The sequence below is a fragment of the Lycorma delicatula genome, chromosome 4 (assembly GCF_047948215.1).
Source record: "Lycorma delicatula isolate Av1 chromosome 4, ASM4794821v1, whole genome shotgun sequence".
Taxonomy (NCBI): domain Eukaryota; kingdom Metazoa; phylum Arthropoda; class Insecta; order Hemiptera; family Fulgoridae; genus Lycorma; species Lycorma delicatula.
Window position 1 is genome coordinate 120835739 of NC_134458.1, and position 27304 is coordinate 120863042.

Consider the following 27304-nt stretch of genomic DNA (forward strand, 5'->3'; position numbering starts at 1 on the left):
AATTAAATAGGTAGAGATCAACTGATTTTAATTATTTTAATAATCACAATATTTAATTTTTTATTGTTTCTACCTCCTAGTATCTCTCGGTATTGAAATATGAAGCCGTTTCCATACTTTAATATCACTCTGACAAATTACTATATAAAGTATATAAATATACACGGTGCATAAATCCTATAATTTAGTAAATTTATACAAAGAAAACTTTTTTTAAGAATTGCACACTAAAAATCAATATAAAAACGTATTTTAAAATTAATTAAATTGAATAACTGAATAAAAATTCTTAAAAGTAATTAATCTAAACTTGTTCTGGAAAAATTAAATTAGATCGCATGTTATAAATTAAATATAAATAATATAAAAATAAATATTATATTTAATATAATATATTATATATTATATTTAATATAATATATTATATATTATATTTAATTATATTAAATATAAAAATAATATAACAAAAAATACATAAAAAATATAATCTAATGAATAGATATAAAAGTTGTCGACCTCTGTGGCGGAATGGTAGCGTCATCTTGAGTCCCGGGTTCGGAAAAATTCTTTTTTCAACGGGAAAAGAGCAAAATTATATTCTATTTTATTAAAAATGGATAAGCCATACAAAAGTAAATAAATAAGCCAAACATTTTTAATCGAGATGATATGGGCAGAACGTTGAGTTTAATCTTGATACAATAATTTTTGCTGTCAAATTTAGAAAGTCACATGAAAACACACTGAAGAAAAAATTTATAATTAGTTAACAGAGTTATAGTAGTATAGCTGATAAAGAAATTTTGACTTATTGCAAAAAGAATATCATAAAATAATAATTAATTTACTTGTAAGTTAATTCTTATTATTAATATACTAAAATTTAATTAAATATAGAATCTTCCTAAAATTTTTTTATTTCTTTTTGTTAAAATTTAGTTTTTACATTTATTACACAACTTTATAGACCAATAATAATACTTGAAATATTTAATAAATAAAAAAAGCAACTCCGGACAAATATTTTAATAATAATAAATTCTACAAAATACAAAGTAAACTTTTGAACTTCATAGTACAAGCCAAACGTTTTATTTTGAAGAAAACTGCCTACCAATCACGGAGTACCATCTACCATTCACCTTTTGGTCAAATATTATTAGGTACTTCTATACTTTCAGTTATGTCGGCCAACGGTATTGCTTTGGAGCTTCCCTATGGAGTACTGGATTGGCAGTCTGGAGCTGTCCCAGCTCGTCGCAGTTGTGTTTCTTGGTTTTGCTGCTTTCAACGGTGTCAGGGGGGGGGCGTACCGTGATTTTTTTTCGCAGACTTTGGGCGGAGTGCACACGGGGAGTATTTATCTCTCCTCCTGGTGGTGGAGACCAGGTTGAGGCTGAGCTACTCTGTCGAAGTCTTGGGCCGCTTAACGTGAGTCAATCACTTCGGCCCTTGGCAGGGATTTTCCCATGGTTTTAGAGCCCTAACTGCTACGTGCGAGCCCTAGAATGTCATTATAGAAGGTCAGGGCCGGGGTATACCTGATTCCCTGGCCCGGATTAAATTAAATGCGGGAGGTGGCTGACTGGGGGAACCCAGGCAGCATAAGTGATCTGAGGAATGCCCTACCGTCTCTCCGATCCCACCTTGCGACATACTGGCCGGCGTCACTTCATTCATAAAAACTTCAACTTCCATTATTTCTGTGGCAGACAGTCCACACAAAAGCCCTCGTGTAAGAGACGAGAGACTTTGTCTTCTCCAAGCGAAGCGAAAGACGAGCGTTGAGTTTAGTGATGTTGAAAGGAAGGATCGAACAAGTTTCGACTAAATTGAAGCGTAGCCAAACTTTTTGGTGATAAAGAAGAAAAAAGGAGATTTTACTAAGATCAGTCCTTTTGTGGTTGCTGAAGCTCCTGCAGCTTCCTTTAAAGCAAAGGACGTATGTCTGAACTGGCACCAGTTCTAGCGAACGTATTATTAATGAGAAATTGAAAAGTTGACCAATTAGAGAAACTAGTCCAAAGCAGATATCTCCAAACAAAAGATTGTTACACAATCGAGGAAGAGACTTTGACCAATCAAAAGGTAAAGGAAAGTGAAGCTAAACTGCAGAAGAAGTCTGAACATAATGCACCAACCGTAAAAGTTGAAACAGAGAAAATTCCCACTCAGGGAATCAGCAAAGAAGATGTGATAATTGGTGGAAAAGAGAGTGATGGACGATGGAATCCCCAAAAGCTCGGAGGCCTCTATAAGAGAGGATGAGCTCTTTAACCTCCCCAAACACTTTAGCTTGTAGTGCATAATGCTTAGACTCTGGTGCAATGCTTACCACACCATCTATGTCGGTATCAGATGATACCGACATAGAATCCTCAGACATCCAGGAAACGGAGGCCGTCAGGAGGATGGAGAAAAGAAAAGGCCTCCAGGCCGTCAGGAGGTAAACCTAGGTGATAGATGATAACTTATAATTGTAATTTTGATAAGTTTTTTGACGAATTTTCATTAAGGATCAATTTTTAAGAATTGCGGAATAATTACACCCGTTTTGACAGATACGACAACAGTTTAAAAATGGATGCATGTTTTTTATTGGCAAAGGCCCTATATACCGTTGTCATCTTGTGCTTCTTTTTAGGGTTTTAATATCGTATAACAATTCTATTTCTGAATGAAATGTCTGACAAAGATTAGTTTTCTGACTAGGTAGCTAGTTATTTTATCCAGACGGGAATGATTTTTTTCTTTTTTTTGTTTGGGTAATGACTACAGCAGTCGATACCTGTAATCACCCCCTTCCAAAAAAAAGAAGATTTATCGTGTGGAATAAGAACATCAAACATGAGAAATAACGCCAGCATATGATACTCTCCCAACGCTTAAAAGTAGAAATTACAAGGAAGAGAGTTTCTACTACTATTGATTTATTAACAATCATCGTAACACAATGTACGCATTAATAATAATATATTTGGAAATAATAAACTTACATTAACTAAATGATGTAAAAAAAAAAAACTTTAAAAAACAGGAATAAACAAGTGTGCATTATATTTAATTCTGAAAGTCGCTAGACACTCATTGCATTTACTAAAATAAGAGGAATAAACAACATAAATGTAGAATGCGCCAAAAGTAATATAATTTCTTAAACAGAATAGCATTCAAATAACCTTACAACCGGGTCCCACCAAAGTTTCAGTTGCCAATAACGAAAGCCCAGTTATATAACATCATATCTTCGAACATGGTGTTAATTATTTAAAAGTTTATAAAAATAAAAATATAAAAAAATAACAAGATATATGTATATATACATAGAGCATGTAGCATTTTATATAATTTGATGCTATTAGGTTCAAAAGTTTCTGAAATAAATTTCATCCCTTAATATTTTATAAATAAATATTTCTGCCACCCTATTCTTTAAAAATCATATTGCACTTTAAACGAGCTTCGCTGTATGTAATTCAAGCTTGTTCATTTACTGTGTATATTTCAAAATATTTTTACAATAAAAATTAAAACAAAAAAAATTTATACATAAACATTCTTAGATATACATTAATTTTCATATTCTTCAGTGAAGAAGATTTAATTAATCTTTTGAAATAGATTATTTTTAGGAGAAAATGAAAGAACGGTAAAAAAGCATGTTGTCAGTAACTATAAGTAAAGAGTAAAGAAGAAAAATTAGAACGGTGTTGACTTGTCTAGTATTCTATTCATTAAGGTCGCTCGGTTGCCACGGTTAAGAAGTATACCCTGTAAGAAAGTCTCATTAAAAAAAACTCATCATTCAAATAAGACATAGAAAAAAAAATGTAAAGAAACAAAAATAAGTACAAATGAAAACTCTTGGTAGTATACTAAAGATAGGTTAAATTAATTAATAAAAACGTTAAGTGGTTTCAATCGTAAGTAATGTCAATGGTCTCTCTTTTTTCATCGTCTTAGAAATACGCTTAAAAAAAAATAGTCTACCGAGAATATGGTGCTATTTTATTTCTTATAAGATTACCACTTTAAAAAAGAAAAATTGCTATAATTTAATTTCATTTGTCTTCAATAAATAAATAATTATAATTATAAGAAAATATAACTATAAAATATATTAGGAAAAATCAATGACCTCAAGTTATTAAATAACTATACATTGGTTGGTGTAATAAAAATAAAATAATGTTACATAAAAAGTTTGTTTAAAAAAAACATCAAAAACCTCCATTTAAAACTAAAAAAGAATATTTTTTCATTTTTTTTTTAAATAAAGACTTTTAGAAGTAGAACATAAATAAAAAACAATTATCAATAACTTAGTAACCCTTAATTTATTAACGACTTTATAAATAAAAAAATTGAATCGTTCTCAAAAAATTCAATGCAAAAGATAAGTTCTCCATCTTTATAACTAAAAGAAAGGGAATGAAGAAAAACTAAAAAAGAGATGGCTATCAAACGTGAACTAAGGCTACTACGAATGTGGGAATAAATAAGAAAAACAATTCAGAGAAATTAAGTTAAAAGATCATTCTGAATTGTTTGTTATCATTTATAACAGTTTCTATCTAATTAAGATTTTTGCTGTAATTTTTTAATGTATTATATCTAATTATTTTTAACCTTAAGATTTTCAATTAATTTTTTGACTTTTCTAAGGAAAATACTTTGAAAATAAGAATCATATAATATTTTATAAAATTACGCTATATATTGTTATTATTATATATAAAAGGTTTAAACAATAATAATTAATAGATTAAAACACTAAATCATGTAAATTTATTTTACATTTTCTAGTAATATCTTAGTTAAAAAATGCTTGTTTTTTTAAATAGGCTGTTAATTGCTAACATTGTAGCGTACTTTAAAATGTGATATTTTTAAACAAAGTGATGAATACAATAAACTTTCAGGTCATGTTCTACTGGTGAGGATAAATAAGAAGGTTCATATAAACATAGGTTTGGAAAAACTTCGCTAGCGAGTGTTGGCTGACGAAAGATTTCATCGTGATTTTTACGCCTTCGGTAAAATTAAGCCAGAATGTAATTCTAGAAATCCAAATTAAAGGTAAATCTAGTGTTTTTTTGTGAAATCTGAACTGAAAAATCGATAAAATAAGTGTCTCAGAACTGCAATTTTATTAGTTTTTGAGAAATTTGCGGTGAAAAACAAAAGATTGGGATCGAAAAATACGTATTTTATGTTAGGCGTAAAATAACAGTAAAATAGTAACAAACACATAACATGTAGAAAATTTGATTCAGAGTAAAATGGTATGAAAAACGACTACAGAAACTAATTAAAAACTTAAGGATTTCGGAGTTTATTACAAACAAAACAAAGTTTTTTCGAAAATACTAAAAACGCAGTTCTAGCATCTATTTTCTTCGAATTTTTTAGATCATATATCATATAAAACCACAAAACTGACCCCTTAATTTGAAATCCAAGAATTGTCTTAATTTTACCGAAAGCGCAGAATCAGGGCGAAATCTTTTGTTAATCCTTGCTAATGAAGAGTTTCCAAAGCTATGTTATATGAACTTTATTCTTCATTTTCACCAGTAGATCAAGTACTGAAAGTTTGTTATATTCTTCGTGAATCAACCTGTATAAATACTAGTATGTGTATCTCTCATGTCAAACAGTAATTTCTTAGAAATGGATTTTTAAACTACTTTTGAAAATAAACAAAATTATGTTATTTTTTTTTAATCTCGGATTCACCGTTAGGTATTGCTTGAGAGGATGAGATGAATGATCTGTAGCGTGTGTGAAAATGCCATGCCTGATCGGGATTCGAACCCGACACCTCCGGATGAAAGGCCAAGAAGCTACCACTTGCGCCACGGAGGCCGGCTAAATTATGTTAAATTGGGTATTATAATAATAAGAGTCATAGTGTGAATGGGAGAGTAATAGATTAATTATTATCGGTAGCTTATAAAACGTTAAATTTAAATTAAATAATATTACTTTTTTTTATTGTTGGTAGTTTTATTAAAAAGGGAAAAATTCAAGCATTCATACTATGAATAGAAAATTATCAATCAACACTAAAAGACATTACTTTTGCGATACCAATTATGTATATTTGTTTTTTTTAAAGAATACATAATTAAACTGTAACAATCCAACACTAAACAAATATTATAAAACAAAAAAGTTAAAACTTTCATTAAATAATCTATAACAATATAAATAGTTCATTAAATCTTTTCCTCCTAATCTAGAAAAATCTGCAATAAACTATCAGGATCTTCTACAAATTAGATTAAATCAGTAAAGTAAAAAAATCATAAAGGTTGAATATCGATTAAACTTACAGTACCAGTTAAAAAAAAAATATTAAAGTTCACAAAATAACCAAACTTAAAAATAAAAAAAAAAATTATGAAAAAGTAGGTACAACATCATACTGTATTCTGAAAGCCGGAATTTACGCATCAGAAATGACAACAGGATTTCACAGATACTAAAAAAAATCCACTGTCATAAAAAACTGTTATAAAAAAAAATGAGAAAGAATGAATGTTAGTTTAGTCATCACAATTCAAATTTTTCTATATGTTAAAAATCAATATTCTCAAAAATCCCATTTACGTCCATTCTTTTATGCAAAACGCCAAAGAACAAAGGACAACACAAAAATCACTTCTTTCTAGCTTCTTTTCTCTTCTTCCATTCGTTTCTCATTTTTTCGAGATGGCTTCGAATTTGTTCATCTGCCCATTTTATTCCTGTCCTTTATTTTATATTTATAAAAAAGGATTTTTATATTTTAAATTATTCTTCGAAGGTGATCTCTATAGCAACAGTCTTCTTTCAAATATATTCTTTGGAGGTCCTCTCCCATCGGTTTTAAGGTAATTTGATTTACTTTTCATGTTCCATAGCTCGTCAAAGATTTGTTTATTTAATGTATTTGGTTCCATCCTGATCACCAAGAAATTTAATCTTCTTTTCCTTATCGCCGTTTCTAGGGTTTCATTTTGGTAGATTTCCTTCTTAGATTTCTGTTTCCATCTTAATACTGTTTCCTTTAGACCAAAGATTTTCCTTAGTAATTTTTTCGATCTTGAACAATTTTTCGAGGTTGGTTAGCTGAAATTTTTCAGTGACGAACAAGAATATTGGTCTTACTACAATTGTATAATATCTTAATTTCGCGATCTCGGAGAGATTCTTCTTATTGTAGATGTCTTTGATGATAAATCTAAGCTTCTCCACTTTTAATATTTTATTTTCAATGACGCTTTATTTATTCGTGTTCTGCTCATAATCTCGCTACTTAAAGCGGTTGGTGACATTTATCTTTCCGTATTTATTTTCGATTGTCTTTTGTATGAATGATTCAATTCTTTTAGCTGAATAAAATTTTATTAATAATAATGAACTAAGTTTAATTAATATTAAAAGAAAGTAACTACAACAAATAGGACATCCGGTTCTTATTTTTTAAAGTAGAATTTCAATATTCTACTTTAATTCTCAATCACTACTTGAAAATAATTAAATATTTATTCATAATATTTCTAATATTAATACTTTATTAAATATTTTTAAAAAATTACTTTTTTTATATTTTCATAATTCGACTTCATTATATATTAAAATATTACTTTACTGTATATCATTTTTTTTAATAAATGCTCAGGATCTCTTTCTTATTGATCCCTACTTCATCAGGTATTTCTTAAAAATAAAAAATCATTAACTTTAAAATAAATGAAGAAAACAACTACGCCCTTAATTCATTCCATTAAAAACAATCTATGTTAGCAATGCAACTGTTTATGAAAATGAGAAATAATGGTTTAACGGTTTATGTTAATGTAATTTAAACATACATAAACTTAATTTATAATTTCTGAATCCGGTTATAAAATTTAAGTTTATTTATTATATTTTAATTATAACAATTTCTGAAGGTTTTTTTGTAACCTCCGACACCATCATTAGGTATTGCTTCAGAGGATAAGATGTACGACAAGTAGCGTGTGAAAATGTCTTGCCTGACCGGGACCTCCGGATGAAAGGCCGAGACGCTATCACTCGCAACACGGAGGCCGGCAAGGTTATATTATTTAAATTTATATAAAAATAGAGTATCCACTTACCAATAATTGTGAGTATTGACTATCCTAAGCGCTTTCGGATTATTCCTCCATCATCAGGGATACTATTAATTATGAATTTTATAGTCGTGCGTATAAATTTTTTTTATAAATGGGAATTAGAATGAAAATAAAATTTAAATTATTATGTTCATAACAGTTGATTGTCAATAGTTAAAATAAGCCAACGTTGAAAGAAAAACGTCTTGTCAGTAAGAAGTTTACAACTGTTATGCCTATTATAATATTTAAATTTATTATTAACATTAATATTGTTATAAGTTCATTTTATAGAAAGTGCATGTATATTTTTTAATATAATTCGCATAATTAGATCGATCTTTACCAAGCTTATTAAAGATGTTTCTCTCATTCAGAGACAAGAGAAAAATATTTGATTTTTCACAAAATTCAAGTCTAATATTCTCCAATTTAATGTTTAAACTTTTAATGTTTTCTACTAGAATTAATAGGGATGGAATGGAACCACTTATGTTGTCAATTGATCAGAAAATCGTATTTAGAGGGCAGGGTAATAATTATCATTAGCCTATAATTCAATTAAATATAACTCGATGAAAAAAAAATTGTACTTCATCGTCAGTTTAATGGTCTTACATGAACATGTTCCCTTCCAAATCGGATTCATTTTTTTTGTAGCGGCAAATGACTATTTATATATTTGTAAGAGAACATGATTTTTATTCAGCTACTCAAAACTTCAACCACTCGAAAAAATATGACAAACATGACTATAAAATACGAAAAGGTCTTATCTTACCGCTTACAAATTGTCAATAACTAGTTACGGATTTATCCTTAAAACCTTCCTTAAGATTCAGTAAATTTAATGATAAAAGCATCATTCGGATGGTTCAGTTTTCTTGATTTTCAAGCAAATATTGATAAGAGCAAAAACATATTTCTTTTGAATAACAATAATTATAAAGAAAATTGAGTGGTAAATTTGTAACGAAAGTACCCAAAGATTACACACCAAAGTTTAACACCCTATAAGCTACACTACTCTTACGGTATGTTTTTATTTCAATAAACACATTTTGTTATTTACACCCATTCCGTTAAAATAAGTGCTATCAATAAAAGCCTAATTTCAAGACCATTTAATGAAATATTTTTAAAAACTATTGTAAATTCATACAGCATCACAATCTGATGGGTGTTTGCGAGTCTTCAAAACTACTCAAACGACTGAGCTGAAATTTTGCATGAATAAGTTTTTAATCCTGGAAAGAACAAAGATTATTGCCGTTATGAAATATTTTACAGTTTCTCAAGATTAAGGCATTTTCATTGTTTTGCAAATTATGTTCCTTGCCGATATTCAACTTTATATAGTATAACTATATGCTCTGATCAAACTAGTTTGAAACTAAATACTCAGGTCGAATTCAGATACCACTGGCCATAAGATGTATGGCAAGTAGCGTGTGAAAATGTCATGCCTGACCGGGATTCTTACCCGGGACCTCCGGATAAATGCCCGTGTTTCTACAAAAAGAAGTCTGAAATTTTCTACAAAAAGAGGTCTTTGCCTTTTTTTGATATTTCTTTCGTTTATCGAGAAAAGCATCTTTAAAGGTGCAACAATTTCCTGCGCAAAGGCTCAACCAACACATCCACTGCCACTGTTTTACTTTGTGTGCAACGCGATGCGCTGCACCTTCTTTCTTTTTCTTGTTTAGCCTCCGGGAATTACCTTTCTGGTATTACTTCAGAAGATATGTATGAGCGTAAATGAAGTGTAGTCTTCTACAGTCTGAGTTCGACCATTCCTGAGATGTGTGGTTAACTGAAACCCAATCACCAAAGAACACCGGTATCCACGATCTAGTATTCAAATCCGTATAAAAGTAACTGCCTTTACTATGACTTGAACGCTGGAACCTTCGACTTCCAAATTAGTTGATTTGGGAAAACGCGTTCACCACTAGACCAACCCGGTAGGTTAAGAGTGGCTGCACTGCCTCCGGTTACTTAACTAAAAAAATTTAAAAAATGAGAAATGAAATACGATCACCTCGTGGTGTTTTTCGGATAACACTGAGAACTGTGCAAAATATTTCTTTACCCGTACGAAGGACACGTAACCGGCTATAACTACAGTTTTTGAGACGAGGGCCGACTATTTTGAAATCCGCATTCCTCAGATCACTTTTTAAGTCCTAGGCTGAGCAAACTATTGCTCTGAAGAAATTACATTACACTGATTGTACAAACTGGACAGGCTTTAATTGTTATTTATCAGTATATTTTCTCAAGCACGAAGATAATGAACACAGTGGAGGACCAGGGGGCGGAGCCTCCTGGCTGACCGCTAGTCATTAAATAAAAATTTTCACTCTATGTATGAAGAATTTATACATAATCATAAACATTTAAAAAATGATTGATAAATATAAAACACAAAGAACTGAGAATTTGTAAACATATCATATGTACAATATTTTTAATGTATTTTAATTTTAAAAGCATTAAATTTATAAAATGTTTGTCTTACTATACTTCATATGCTTGAAAATATTCTGAAATGTTTAAACTCTATCGGTTATTAATTCCATAGTTATTGTAATGTATAATTATACACAATTAACTTTCATTTCTTTAGATTATTTCTAAAATATTTACAGTCAGACGTTCTTCCTGAAACTACATAAACTAGAAGATGCCAGGAGCATATGATACGATATAAACGATCGATTATCCAACCGTTTAAATATTAGACCCCTTACATTCCACATTAAATAGAAACCGGTTTATTGTCGAAGAAAGTTACTTTTAAAATAATAAAGAAACCAAAAAAAATAATGCATTTTTAACGAAAAAAAATACATTTTTAAAAATGAATATTTTTGCGAAAAAATTTCAATAAATTTACAATTATTGATAAAATTCTTTAATTCAAACCTTAATCAAGATCTGAACAGCTCGTGCCTGAAAACAACAAAGCACTTACTGTACATAGTTACACGTATGCAATTTAGTTTAGGATGCAGGTACTTAGTAACAACATCAAGATAGTTATCCGTTCAACACGTGCAATTAGACTGCATTTGAAACACCTTCATACCATAGGCTACATATACTTATAAATACAAATTTATCTTTTATTAGTGTTACATAATACATTCCCACTGTTTTACAATACATTATAACTATAGGTTTGTAGATGTTAAATATGTTTCATACCTTTAATTTAAAACAATAAAAATTTAAATTTTAAAATATAATTTTTAACTGCTTTATACACAATTATAAATAGACATTTAATAATAAAAATACCGTTTAGGTTTATTTTCACAATCTGCCGTATTTATGGATATTACCGTTCTTATTACCGAGTTCTAAGAGTATAATTTTATGGCAATAACGTATTATATTGAACAGTCATTTTAACACATCAAACGCGATTAGCAAACTAATAAAATTTTAAAGTGTTAATTAAAACATAAAAGTAACAATTTCTTCATAAAAAAAGAAAAAATGCTTGATAATAAATGAAATCATAATGTAAGAAGAAAAAAATATTTTTACCATTATTTTATTATAAATGATTTTTATTAAAATCATTCGTTAATAACTTTAAAATTATTATTCTGTTACACTAATATTTTAAATAATAATTTATTACTTTTATTTTTATTAATTCAATCTTTTATGAATTATTACGAAATACTGTATAATAATACTAATTACAAATAACAGATATCCTAATCGATTACTGAAGAAAGTTAGTGTATTACCGTCGATATACAAACAAAATAAAAATACTTGTAAAAATCAAAAAAAAATTACGTTCCCTTAGTTATATTTAGAAACTTGAACACGCTATAGATAAAACTAAACTCATAGAAAGAGGAAGCATTTAAAAAACTAATTTGCAAAGACAATTATAGTTTATGATACCAAAAACAAAAAAAGAAACTAGAATTTCAATGAAATTTTGGTTCATTAAATATATATATATATATATATATATATATATACAAAATCAAAGAAAATGCCATTGTCTAAAAACTAATAAAAATTTAGTTTATTAGAAAACTATATTAAAAAATGTTTGTAATGAACTGGGATCACACAGTTTGTAAACTTACTGTATTAATAATGACAGAAAAAACTTCATTCATTGTTAAACAATGATAAAAATCAATGATTTCGAATTCAAAATTTAGTAAAGAAAATTTGTTGTATAAAGATTTTCTGTCATAAATATTAAATCCCACCCTTAATTTTTTTTCAAGCGGGCGATTCTGTTTCACTGGTTAAATACTTACGCTGTCTATAACTTTAGGTAGACTTATCAACATAAAATCCGCTCATTAAGTCATTACGATCTGAATTATAATTTTAATGGTTTAAATGTTTCTGAACCAATGTACGCTTTCTACTGGGATTGCCCAAAACAGCAATTCCAGTAGATTTGCACTTTTTTATTTTTATTCTATAAATCCTGCAAAAAATACTAGTTTTATAATGTGTTTTAGAAATACTATTTATTTTTCAATTGAAATTTATTACTATTATTTCTTCTTTTTCAATGAATTTATTTATTTTTATATATGCTATTAATATTGCAACTGTCGAAATGGTTACCTAATTTTATATTAAAGTAATATTTTTGTAAAGTTTTCTTTTATTGTATATATTCTTGTTTTCTAGTTTAAACGAATCATTATTATCGGGTCTTAATTAAAACAAATTAATGTAGCTTTTACTGGCGCGCGCATACACACACACACACTCACTTATATATATATATATATATATATATACAACAAAAATAATCTAAGCGTAAAATTAAAGTAAGGTTCAGATATATTCTAATATATTGCACGAATCTCTTCATCCGGAAAGCATTCATAAATCATCAAAAAGATAAAGAATTAATAATTCTGCTAAAAGGAAACAATGAGTTTCAAACTTCTATTCTGGTTTATAATATACGGAGTTCTTTTTTTTTTTTAATTAAATTTCTAGCGCATAAACGTATGGAAAAATCAGTTGGAATAATAAATTTTGTTTATAAAATAAAAAAATAAAATTTTCCTGTATATTTATCATGAACGAAACGTTATAAAGCTGAATTAAACTACAGAAAAATAAAACATCTTGTTAGTTTAATGGCAAAGTAAAAATGTGTTAATCGAAGGACAAACAGCCATAGACGACCTTCTATTATAGATTTAACTGTAATTATTTTGACTGCGTTCGTGATTAAGAGTCAGATTTTCGATTTTCTTATTTTAGTATATTTTAGTTTTATTATATTGTATTGAACTTATAAAATCGCAAGAATTACAGTTAGTTTGTTCTTTTACGCAAGCGCTAGATAGAACAAACAGGACATCAATAGTCTAATTCGAACAACCGCTTTCCAAAGACCATATCCTCAGATTTTCTTAAATAAATTTTTTTAGAATAAATAAGAACAGGAGACGTGAAATTAGGAAAGATAAAAACTGTACAAGATAAAATATACCACAAACCAGCGAGATAGTATGTAGACCTAATTAGTTTAATTCACCCATAACTGTTGTAGGCAAATATGAAGAGCTTAGAAGTCACGTATGTTTACAGGCTCGCAGATTGAGACGAAATCAACAAAGAGAGACTGGCTCGCAACAAAGAGAGACGGCGAGGACGCACAGGTGTGTGCTCCTAGGTGTTGTGTCCGCATACAGGACAGTGTCCTATGCCGCCCTGTGCGTGTTATCGGGTACACCTCCTATTGACCTAATCGCAAAAAAGAGGGTGGAGAGGGCACAAGGCAAGCCAGAACAAGAGGTCAGGGATGCCGTTTATAATATCTGGCAGGAAAGATGGTCGCAGGAAGCTGTGGGTCGATGGACGAGAACCCTCATCCCCAACATCAAGCCATGGTTGTCGAGAAGATTTGGTGAGGTTGATCATCATCTATCGCAGTTTTTTACAGGACATGGTTCCTTCAATAACTACCTGCACAAAATAGGCAAGAGAGAAGAGCCAATTTGCAACTACTGCAACGAGATAGATGATGCTGAGCACACCTTTTTTGAGTGCAATAGGTGGGACACACTTAGACATAGTAAGGCACTCACAGGTATAACTCCAGAGACAACAATAGACTACATGCTAAGAAGCGAGTCAAACTGGAATAATTTTGCTAGTTTTGTTAGACAAGTTGTTCTACAGAAATACTCCGATGAGAGAAGACAAGGTGTTGGCTAGAATAGGACTGGGTGGACAGCCTTGCTGGTGAGGTCCAGCATGCTGCGGTGTGTTGGCACTGATGAGCCACCAAGGACTCCACGGGTAACAGTCAGGCAAGAGCACACTGAATACTGAAGGGACCCGGTACCGCGTCGCGGCGAACTGGGTCTGGCGTGGTGTATTAGTATTGCCCTTTTGGGTCCCCAAGGAGCCAATATTGATAAAGAACTCTCAAAAAGAGCTAACCGGTAGGCCGACCTGCCTTACGGTATATAGCCGGTAGGTGGGGAGGCCTATTTGAGTTTAAAGACACTCCCCTGGGCGGCGTAATACCAACAAGTCGGTCCGGCCCAGGGGAGCTGAGAGAGAAAAAAAAAAAAAAAAAAAAAAAAAGATTGAGACGAAATGATTATAATAGCAAATATCAATGCTAGACTAAGAATATTTAAGTCGAAGTGTTAGTTTGCATTACATCTAATGAATGTAGAAATCTCCCAAAAGGTCTTTCCTAAAAAATAAAAGTGGAATTGACATATTAAGATAATTTTAAAAATTTCTACAATTATATAAATCACCTATTTTTATGAGTAAAAAATATTAATAAAAAGAACAAATTATGATCAAATTTAATAAAAATTACTTTGATTATAATGATATCAGGCAATCAGAGTTTCCTTCACTGTAGGTCTAAACGGTAAAACCTAATATTTCAATTAGATACTGCAACATGGCGCAAACGTTTTTTTTTTTTTTTAATTTTTCTACATGAAGGCTAAATATGTTGGCAATTTAATTTTGGGAAAAGAAAAACGTTTTGTTGAAGTATATAATTAAACTACTCAACACAAAATCGTTCATCAATAAAATGCTACTTCCGTCCTAGGTAAAATATTCTTAGCGATTGTGGAAGGGATGCGCCGCCTTCTGCCTAGAGGGACGAGCTAATCTCTTTTTCTTATTCCCGTTTTGGGTCCTGTTGATCCTGTCCGGTTCATGCTGAAAATGTCAGACACCGTAGAACTTACAATTATTCTTCACAATTATATTTGTTTGTAGCCTAAATATCAATTATTCCAATTTAATTTTTTTGTATTATTCCTCCTAACAAATTTACAATGAGCAATTATTATACGGCATAAAATATTTAAATAAAAATTGTTAAAAGAACATTAATCAAATTTAATGAAGAAGGAGAAAAAGGGAACATTACAACACGTTTTCCAATTCAAGCATTTAGTTTGGATATAAACAGCACTATAGCTGCTGAGATGGAATCTGCATAGATTGACACAAAAGGCAGCCCAGAGGCTGTTGTTAACAAAGTTTAAATTGGACACACATACACATTCGTAAAGACTAGTTCTCGTTTTATGTATAATTTTTTATGAGTAACTGGAAAAAAATGTACAAGAGAGTTAAAATGAGAAATAGGCGTTCTACCCTTCAATTTGCGTAAAATGCTTGCTCATTATATTCCAGTTCATCTCTTTTTCATAACAACTCTCCGAAAAAAAAATCCAGTAAAGAGCAAAAATGAGAGGCAACATGCGAATTCCAACGTCCACACACGAGTGTTTTCCTGCATATATTTCATCGCTCCTTTTCATTTTCAACAATTACCATTGAAAAACTGTTAGATTTAAAAGGAATTGTAATAAAAAAATAAAACTTTCATAAAAAATTTTAGTTACTAAAAAAAAGTTTGATGTACATATATACATTCTAAAGAGACAAGAATGGATATTAAAAAAAAAAAAAAAAAAAAAAAAAAAATGTCTGCATTCTAGAGATATTTACTGTGCTACTTTAATTTAGACACGAGAAAATTATATAACTTTAATGTAGAACTAACAACAAAGTAATTTTTGTTTGCACAATCAATTAAGTTATAATTCACAACCATTTCAAATTACAATTAATTAACAATTCAAAATATATACATATGATCACTTCTTTCATATTAACGAAATTATTGAATGTTATTATAAACAAATAAACAATTTACGGATTCTACGAATTTTTCCTAATCCCATTTTAATTAATTTCAATTAAAAAGTCAGAACGTCATAAAATTATGTTTTACTGCAAAATATAAATTAAAAATATTTATTCAGTTCATTAACAGACTGTATTTAACCGTATAAATTTCATTTTAAAGAAATATATTGACAAATATTTAGTCACGAATTACAATAAAATACTATATTTAATTAAATGCTTTAAAAAAATTTACCTTGACATCCTTATCAAATTAATTAATAATTAGTTCTTCTAAACTCATAGATTGTAAGAAAACTGCCTCAAAAAAAAAAAAAAAATACATATATTTTTCCAACATCCTCCAAATAATTATATATAATTAGGGACTCACCTCCGATTTTAATGAAATTTGAAAAACCTTATTTAGGACCTAAGTTTTTCGTTACAATAGAAATTATTTGTTGGAAACGCCTTTCACCCTAGTTACGGTAAGTTACGCATATCGTCATCAAAAATTTCAGCACTGTGAAAGTTTAATATACATTATTTTCGAACAAAATAATTGGTTATCGTGTACAATTATGGACTTTACGTAACAATAAGCTAATTTAATATTTAAGTTTAATTACACGAGGTCAGCGAGCGAAGCGAGCGTTAGGATATGTTGGTACTGTACGAAGTTCAGTACACAGAATCGTTAGTTACCTAACCCAACCTTATCCTTAACATTGACCTAAACCTAATTAATTTCGATTAGGTTATGTTGGGATCATACGAAGTTCAGTACACGGAATCGTTATTTACCTAATCTAACCTTAATCTTCACCTGGGGCTAAACCTAACTAAACTTAATTAAATTTAACTTAAACCAAGTTATTTACTCAGTAAATAATGTCACAGAACCTGACTTGCATTTAAGCTTAACCTAAGTTAATTTAGTCTTAAATGAATCTAATCTCATTATTAACTTTATTTCACTAAAACTATTTACTCCAAAAATAATGTATGTTATTTTTCTACAGTGTTGAATTACATTTTTTGGTGACGGTACTGTGTAACTGACGTGGGACGTAACTCGGGTGAAAGGTATTTCCGACGAATAATTTCAACTGTAACGAATAACTTTTATATAAGGACGGAGGTGAGTCGTTAATTGTATATAGTTACCCAATAAATAAAAACCACTTCTTTAACATTAAATACTTTTTTTAAATCCTAAGAAAATAATAAGAGTATTTTCCCCTGGCAAGCAAAAGAAAAACTATGGAAAGAATTATTTTTTAATGTTTTTTACTTTTTCAGGATTTTCAAAAATAAAAGGATTATTATAGATTGTCTAAATTATAAAAATAATTTTTTTTTCTTCGTAGTACCTATAAGCAAGTATGTATTTTAAGAATAATGAATAATATTAAAAAAAGAAGAAGTATTCTGAGTAGGTAGCTTGCATTTTTCACTAAACTTTTGTAAAACTCAATGAATAAATTATAAAACAATAATATAGTAGTAGCAAAAAATACAACGTTTTTTTCTTCGCTTAGTACGAAATAATATAGAAAACGTACCCGGAATGACTAGCAGTATAATACACCATCTGACTTCCCGTTTATTGTACTAACATTTGTATAAAAATAGTCATTTATAAAATTTCCATAGAATTCTCAGAATCTATATCGTTATAAAAAAAAAAATCACTTAGATTATTATAAAAAGCTAAGAGAAACTTAAAGGGAAGTTGTTACGTAAACAACAATATATATAAAACTATACAAAACCCTTTAAAAGCAAACCTATATTTATAAATAAAAATGATTAAATTTAAATTTTGATTAAATCCCCGTCGCGACAATTAATGAAAATTTTGGAATTGTTTTTCTTTGTGTTTCTAGAATGAAGAAGCTGCTGCGAGAACTTACTCTAAAACAAGCCACAAAATTATCCGTGAGAGAAACAGTCTCTATTAAATCAATTCCTGCCAACTTCAACTATTGTCATTGAGACTTATTAATCGTCATTTTTAGTATCCCCGTCGCGGCTTTGCCCACGCCATATGGTTGCTTGTGTTTACCGTCGCAGTGAGGAGATATTTTGCCGGTCATGGCTCGCTTCGCTCGCCCTTCCAGTCTAAGAAAAAAGCTCTGCCCGTTGAACCCCGCTGAGTTCGTTAAACTCAAGCTTGTGAGAATAATAATGATAAAAAAATTTTAAAGCCTGTTCAATTTGTAAAAAAAAATACAGTGTACCGTAATTTCTTCAGAGCAACAGTTTGGTCAGTACAGGACCCGAAACTTTGAGTGATCTAAGAAAGTGGGTTTTAAAACAGTCGTCAGCATCCATCTTGAAAATATTAGTTATAACTGGCTATCCGTAATTTGTACGGTTAAAACTGTATTTTGCCTGGTTCTTAGCTTACCCGACAAACACTACTAACAAGTGACCGTAATTCGTTTCTTAATTTTAAAAAAAATTTTAATTACTTTCATTTTATATTTTTAGTCAAGTAATCGGAGGCTGGTGCAGCCAGTCGCTTCGCATTTACAGAAACAGTGGCTATGTTGGTTGAGCAACATTGAGTGGTTGAGCACTCCTTAAAAAATTGAAATTAAAAAAAAAACCGAAAATAGTTTTTAGATATTTATCTGAAGAGTATTTGCAAACACCAATCTAGCGAATATCTCGTTTAGTATAATTGGAAATTGAGAAAATCTGTAATCATTGTTTAAATCTTTTTCCACCCCTTTCAAGATCCAATTTAGAAAATCTAGAAATTTATTTTCAAACATTCACATGAAGATTAGAACAACCAAAAATCAAGTTGATATCTTCATTTCTTACCGAGAAATTAAAACAAACAATCAGGTTTCAAAAAAAATTCAAAATCCATTTTAACCATTTAAAGACGGAATTTCAAAATCATGTAGAAATTCGTTTTTAGATATCTTTTTATTATATTATATTATTATTAATTCAGATAGACACCAAAAATCAAACTTATATCTTCATGTCTTATCGAGAAATTAAAAATAAATAGTAAATTTCATTGTTACTGCATTTTAACCCTTCAAACTCAGAATTTCAAAAAATCTTTTATTAGTATGCACTTACATCGTAAGAAGAACACGTATACAAATTTCATTAAATAATCTAAAATAAATTTCATAAATTTATCTTCAGTAGTTTTTTCTGGGCGTTGATGAATCAGTCAGTCAGGACAAGTTGCTTTATAGGTACAGATATATATATATATATATATATATATATATATATATATATATAAATGAAAATAGGGTGGAATACATTAAACCTATTAGGGCCAATTAGAGAACAAAGTAATAAAGTTTTATTCAAAATGCTACTACGGTAATTTAGTAAGTTGAACAACAGAGCACAAACTTATTTGTAGTGTTTAAACGGGGGCAAGGGTAAGTGAGGAAGAGAGCGATGAGCAGAAATAAAGAGAGGTATGAGAGAATTGGAAAGGGTAGAGAAGGAGAAGGAGATATATAAACTGATAAAGTGATATTAAACGTAGAAGAAGTTCGAGAAATAGAGGAGAAGAGAGAACATTTATCATGTGGTAACGGCGCTTAAAAGAGGGTGAGAATAAGAGAGATGAGGAGAGGAAGTAAAGGGAGAGAGATAATAAAAGGAGAGAAGGATAGCCGATGTTTTCCGGAGAATTTAGGATGAGAAGGAAAACTTGGCGAACTCAAAGTTTCTCGAGAAACTTTTAAACAGATAAGCTCCGCATTGCCGGCACACTACAGGCTATGTAGCGCTTACTTTATATAAACACATACAGTACAGAAGGCTAAAAATAATAGAAATGTAAGCCTAAATGTTTTAATGTCGTTTGGCCTTGAAATGTAGGCTAGTTTCACGACCGTCACAGATAATGCGCTACAAAATTTAATACAGCAGACAAATTAATACCTTACGGACAAAATACAGTGCACCATATGAAAAACAATACTACTATTAAAGTCACCCTCGACATTATTAATATCTTTTTTTATCATCTTATATAAACTTTGAAAATAGGAAAACGAAAGTAAATAAATAGTTCGTAAATACATTTTCAAAAACATCATAAAACAGTAACATATAGCATTGTCGCATGAGGTTCATAATAAAACACAGATGACTTCAGTAAGCTATAATGAAAAAATTGCACATCTACTATTTATTTTTACGCTATGAGAAAAAAAATGTGATTCGGTTATATCATTTTTACAATCGTATTTTAAACAATTATAAAAACTATAAGGGTTATTAGCAAAATACAATAAAATTTAATAATACGAGGATATCTTCACGACGCTTTCATATATATTAAACGTTCAGTTTGAATCATAAATAAATTATTGTTACTAATACAAGCTTTAAATACAACCATATTTTTATATTTCTACAAAAGATGTTCTTTACGCTCAGGGATTCATAAGAATCCCTAAGCGGCTCTCAGCTTTTGAAAATATAGGAATTATTAACAACGGGGTTCCGAGTACTGTAGTCTTTCATCTCCTATACAAAGACTACAACCACCCTACAATAAAGATTCTCATCATAAAAAAATACTATTCTATTCAATCTAAACACATAAAACCCACAACATTTTTCCTTAAAGAGTCTTATGATATAATTCGAACTGCAATAATAACCCAAGATTTTACAGTTTACCGTGGTTTAAAAGCAGTGAGCTCTACGTAAAAAGTACAGAACAATGCTCTCTGGATACCAATTAAACCCAGTTATACGCAATTTGTAGCCCCAGTAACCCAGGTTTACAGCAAAAAACAAATGGTTTTTCCTTTTCCGGGTAAACATTTAAGTTCTATTTAAATTTTTAACAGCACATAATCAGTACAAAAACATATATGAAGTATCTGTTCAGACAATCGTGGTAATATATCATAACGTCTTTTTTTTAAGTTTAAATTAAATTATTCTTATTTCTGAACCGAGATCACTTATCAACAAGTGCATAATTCAATACGTGAATTCAGCTGTTACTTAATATTAAGAAAATCGGCTGAAATCCGAAAGTGGAGCTGTACAGAACTTGTAATACCAGTATAAGTGTCATTTTCTGTTATGACCTAGTTAACTTATCTGAAAAAGAAACTTTTGAGAACCTGCAGAATGATTCATGTAGAATCTAACAAACCTTCAAGACTATTAGTGAAAATAAACAAAATTCATATAAACGTAGGTTTGGAAACGCTTCGTTAGGTTAGCGAAAGATTTCGTCTTGATCTCTGCACCTTTTTTAAAATTAGCCAAACTGTAATTCTTGACAACCAAATTAGGTTGTAATCTAATAGTTTTATATGAAATCCGACCTGAATAACTGAAAAAATTAGGTCCCAGAACATTTAAACTTTTAAAATTTTGTTTCCTTTAATACCTAATTAAAATCTGCCACTTTTATATATGTTTTGTTTTTAATAAACTTCGAAATTCTTTCGCTTGTATTTAGTTTCTGCGGAGTTTATTCTTACCAGTTTACCCAGAATCAAATTCTCTATCAGTTTTTTAAAAACTTTTATGTATTTATTACACATTTAAAAAGTTATATTACTTCAAACATAAAATAGTTTGTTTTTCAAACCCAATCTTTTATCTTTTAATCAAGATCTAGAAAACTATTAAAAATTCAATTCTGGTGTAATTTTTCAGGACTGATTTCATATAAAACCACTAAATTTACCCCTTAATTTGAATCTCAAGAATTACAGTCTGGCTTAATTTTACCGAAGGCGCATAGATCAGGGCGAAATCTTTCACCAACCGATACTCGCTAACGAAGCGTTCCCGAACCAATGTTTATATGAACTTCTTTATTTTCACCAGTAGAACATGTTCTAAAAGTTTGTTATATATATTTCGTGAATCACCCTGGTACGAACGATCAAATCTAGTCGCCAAGGAAACTTGCAGCTTGCACTCATCTGTCCTTAATGAAATTTGAGATACATTTCAATTATACTTTGTGAAAAAAGAGATTGAAAGTAATGTAATAAATGAGAGTTTTGACGTGTTTAAGAATAATTTTGACAAATAAATATTTTTATATGGTGATTGTCAATAGTGAAATTCATAATGAAAAAGATGTCCTTTGTAGGTTACGGTTGTGCACATCGGATAATAAAATTTCTTTGTAATATTTCAACATATTTTCTTTGATTAAGCGTCGAGAATTACTCAATACTGTTTTCTTTCGAATACGAGTTCTCTACAATCCCGTCTAAAATACTTTAATTTACTCATAACTGTTTTCACATTTTTATCTCATTGCTATATAAACAGACAACATAGTTTTTGTTTGTTTCCCATAACCGTGAAAACTATTGAAGAATCATACGAAATTTTAACTGTAGCTTTCTTATGATCCCCAAAATGTTACCACAGTTAAAACCTTACCAAACTCACTCCTACGTAAATCATAAATAAAAAGAAATTTTATATAAATAACCTAGAACTTCATTAAGTAATTTTATTGTCATTGCTTATACGGATTGTCATTGTTTATATATTTATCCTCTATGCCAATATCGTCTTCTTTAGAAGATTATGATGAGATTTACTAAATTTACGTCATTATTTATAAAAGATCATTTTGTGTTATCTTAATATACGTAAAAACAAATTAGTTTGATAATAATATTAAGGAGAACAAGAATTATTTATATATTTAACCAAGTTTTCAAGGTTTGAGGAAAACCGAATTTCAATATCAATATCGACGGCTTCAGGAAGTTATTATGTATTTACTAAATTAATGGCATTACCTAATCTGGCGATGACCCTTGAAAACTCATCCTCACGCGAACAAAGAATCGGTCTTTACATTTCTACATACTTAGCTAAGAAATTCCATCAGGGTAAGCCGCCATACACATAATTGGCATAGATTCGACTTTCAATTCGGTATTAATATTTTCATAACGTCTAAGTAGGCAAGGTCATAGTCAAGAAGAAAAATTCGTGGACAACTTGAATTTTCTACAGAGTGTTCTCAAAGACTTAAACAATGTATCCGCTCGGCTCAAAATCGAGTTCAACCTTTGAGAAATATTTCAAGTTTCAAATCAGTTTTTTCTTATCATCCTAAAATTGTTTATCTGTGTCTGAAAGATAATGATATAGATAATAAGATTGAAATACATAACCATCGCATTACCAAAAAAATGTAAAAAAAATAGAATGATGAAGCTCCTGGAGTTTGCTGCGCTTGGAACAAAGTTGTTCTTGAATAACCTCAGTATTTTCCTAATTTAATTAAAAAAATTATTTTGGAAACACATCTTTTAACTAAAGTTTTTGAGCAACAGCCCACACGTAATTACTAAAACTTTCCAATTTTTGAAGTTCGATATATCGCTTTTCTTAGAGATTTTTCAAGTAATAGATTTCTGCATGCCCCTTGGTTTAGTATTTTTCATTTATCCTTTTATAACTCCTTTAGGTTTTTCTCTTTTGCCATTGTATGTCGCTGCCAACATTTTTTTTTGTGTTTAATAGTAATTTTCTTTTGAAATTTTATATAAATTTTTTTTCAACTGATAACATTTTCATTAATTTACACAAAAATAAAATGTATGTTAAGCGTTACTTTTAAATTATTTTAAAATTAAAAATACACACAAAAAATAAAAAGATTTTGTCAAACGTTTAATTAGTTTTACTCACTCTTTGAAAAACTAGAATATGGTCCTGTGATTGATCAGCAAATATGTGAAGTAATTACCTGAAATAAAAAAAAAAAAAAAATATTAAATATTACATAGTAATTACTACAGTACTGTTAATATTTTTATTAGTTTTTAAATAAAATTAATTGTAATAACATAAAAAAGATTTCGTGTTATAAATAACTGCAATAAAAACCTCTCTGGTTCGTTACTACTTAATTCCTTACGTTTGATTATTCTTTTTCAAAATGTATGAGTATTTTAATAAGATTACTTTATATAAAAAATTAAAAGAAAGTATAGCATATTTAATTTGGTCTTAATTCTTATAATGTTTTTACGACTCATCTCCAGCATTTTTTACAATATTGCGTAACAAAAATTACTAGTTAATTTTATTTGTAATTTGTTAATATACTAATTGAATTCAAAACTGAAAATTACATGAACAAAATGATGAGAGATTACTGATTGAACAACTATGAAACGATGTTCAATTAATTTTCCCAACAAAGACAAGGCATTCCGTTAATCTGTCCAGTTTTAATTTAAACTGCTCTTGTTATCAATTTAAAATTAACAGGTGGTGAAAATTGTTTAATTTAATCAAATCTGCTTAGTGACTCACTAGTTTGACATTATAGATGAAAATTAACTGAAAAATAAATCTGTATTTATGATGAAAATAGATGAAATATATGTAGAACCTAGAAAAGGAAAATGTAATTTTTTTCTTGGGATCTGATGATTCAATTTCATGGGATGTAGGTTATATGTAAGTGTCAAAAAAAAAAACGAATTGTTAAATATTATGACAAACTGTCTTAAAAAAAGAAAAAATCCAGTACAAAAGAAAATAGTCCATTTTTTCAAGAGATAAAATTTTATTAAAAAAATTTTATTGAAGTTTTTTTCTCGGTTAATATTCTATTGTTCTTATACTGTATTTTTAATTATATAACTTATTTTTAACACTTGTAAAACTTGTTTAAATTTTTTAAACTTCTTTTAGTAAAATTTTATATTTAGTATTCTTCAGCGGAAAAAAAAATTATACAACACACTGACCTCGTTTTGCATAATGAAAAAGACGGCAAAGTAAGTCGCCGGGAAAGTTACTTCCCCGGCTATTAATAATAAAAAAATTAAAACAATCGGAACCAAAAAACAAAATAATCGTTTTTTAAATGGGAAACAAATTTAAAAAAGAAGATTTTTCTAAAAATATTAATTTATATATAGGTTAAGCTTAACAAATTTCTTGAAGCAAAGTTTACTCTAAATCTAACAAGCCATTCAATAATGGCCCAAAATAAGAAAAAGATCATTAAAAAAACTTTTCTATATTTTAGTTCCAAGGTGTATATTTAAACAAAATTTTAGTCATTACTTGATACTCGTAGCTCTATAAATGAAGTAAATTTAAAAAAAAATTTGAAAAATATTTAAACCGAAAGGAGAAAGAGGAAAAGAACAAAAACATATTCTTCAATTTTAATAAGTGGGGATTGATTTTCTTAAAAACGTTTTTGGATTTTTTATATATCCATTGTAAGTAACAAATATGCTTTAATACAATTTTGTATAAAATTCCTCTGAAGAAAATCGATATTAGTTTTTTTGCGAAATCCGCCAACTCCATCAACGAATTTAAAAAAAAATTAATATGATCAATGCTTCATATATAGAAATATTTTAGCAAAATTTGAAGAAAATCGGTTTGGTCAATTCTGAGATATAAGGCCAAAAACAGTGCGACACATATACGTATGTACGTACACACATACATACGTACACATGTTTTTTTTTTTATTCTAGATGAACTAGTTGGATCCTTAAACGTAAAAATTTACAAAAACCCTGATACCATAATTTTGACATGATCACTAAACTTTCGCCTTTAATGTATTCTAGCTAAATTAGCGAGAACGTAAAAATTAGTTAACTGTAATTTTATATATTTTGTAAGATTTTTATTGTTTTCAGATTTTGAAAACTACGTTATTAAGTTATATTACAAACCTTTGCGTCTTATTTTTTCAAGGGCATTAAAAGTAAACGGAAGGTTCATAATTTCGTAATCTCATTATTTTGCCTGATTCTTCGTAACTCTTACGGCCTCGAAGATGACAAATTATGTTAGGTCTACGATATTCCTTTCAATATTTTATTTTTTTTTAATGAAATTAACAAAAACATAGACAAACTGATCAATTAATAGACCAGTATACTCCATCTATTCAAATAAAGTGAAGGTTATGGCGAACCCACTCCCAAACATCACCACAGTGATAGTTTACTAGACGTACAAGTATATAAAAATTAATTAAAGAAGAACTACAGAAATCTTGATTTAGTACCGTATTCTAGATTGTGGAAAATTTTATTTACACGGTAAAGGTAAGTTTTTAATGATCGGAACCGTCGTTTTAAAGTTTGAATCTATTGTACGACATTCTTGCTCACTATTGTAAAGCGTACACCGGTAAGGAAATCCATTCATCTGTGACATTCTTAGAACCGCTTCAAATCAACTCTCAGGTTAAATATAAAAAAGAAGAAAATTGTCTGGTAAGGTATATTTTTAAGTGAATTAAGTTCAGGAAAAATAAGTAAATAACATAAATAATAGTAGAATCTCAATCTAGTTTTTAAAACGTTTGATAAAAAAAAAATATATATATATATATATATATATATATATATATATATAGAGAGAGAGAGAGAGAGAGAGAGAGAGAGAGAGAGAGAGAGAGAGAGACAGTGAGAGAGATTTTACTCGCTTAATCACCAGTTTCGATAAATATTTTTATTAATTTATGTTTTATTTGTTTTAATAATTCACCATATAAGCTGGCAGTATGAAATGGAAATTCTGTACCGTATCAAAAATGCCACGCCTGACCGAGATTCCAACCTGGGACCTCCGGATAAAAGGCCGAGACGCTATCACTCCACCACAGAGATCGGCAGAGTGGTAATTAAGGTTAGAGAGTATTTTTTTTCTAAATGTGTACGTTTCTGTTTAACTAGAGAATAATAAGCAACTCCAACCACGGTCCAATGATATGAGGGCGATATGTATGACATGTAAATGAGGTGTAGTCTTGTACAGATTCGGGCCAACCATTCCTGAGATGTGTGTTTAATTGAACCTCAACCACCAAAGTACACCACTATCCATTGTCTAGTATTCAAATCCGTATAAAAGAAATTAAATTTTAATAAGATTTGAACCTAAGAAACTTCGACTTCGAAAATCGGCTGTTAAACAACTAATTTGCAACG

The 27304-nt window shown here is 29.4% G+C and overlaps 1 protein-coding gene across 6 annotated transcripts in view; it reads right to left on the bottom strand.

Annotated features, from left to right (window-relative positions):
• LOC142323826 (protein-tyrosine sulfotransferase-like) overlaps positions 1-27304 on the bottom strand; it is a 1177394-nt gene that overhangs the window by 623117 nt on the left and 526973 nt on the right. For 5 of the 6 annotated variants that reach the window (XM_075364084.1, XM_075364082.1, XM_075364079.1 and 2 more), the window contains one exon: positions 24015-24072. The exons of the other annotated variant lie outside the window; for it this stretch is intronic. The gene's annotated coding sequence lies outside the window, so the exon portion shown is untranslated. The remainder of the gene's footprint in view (positions 1-24014; positions 24073-27304) is intronic. 6 annotated transcript variants of the gene reach the window in all.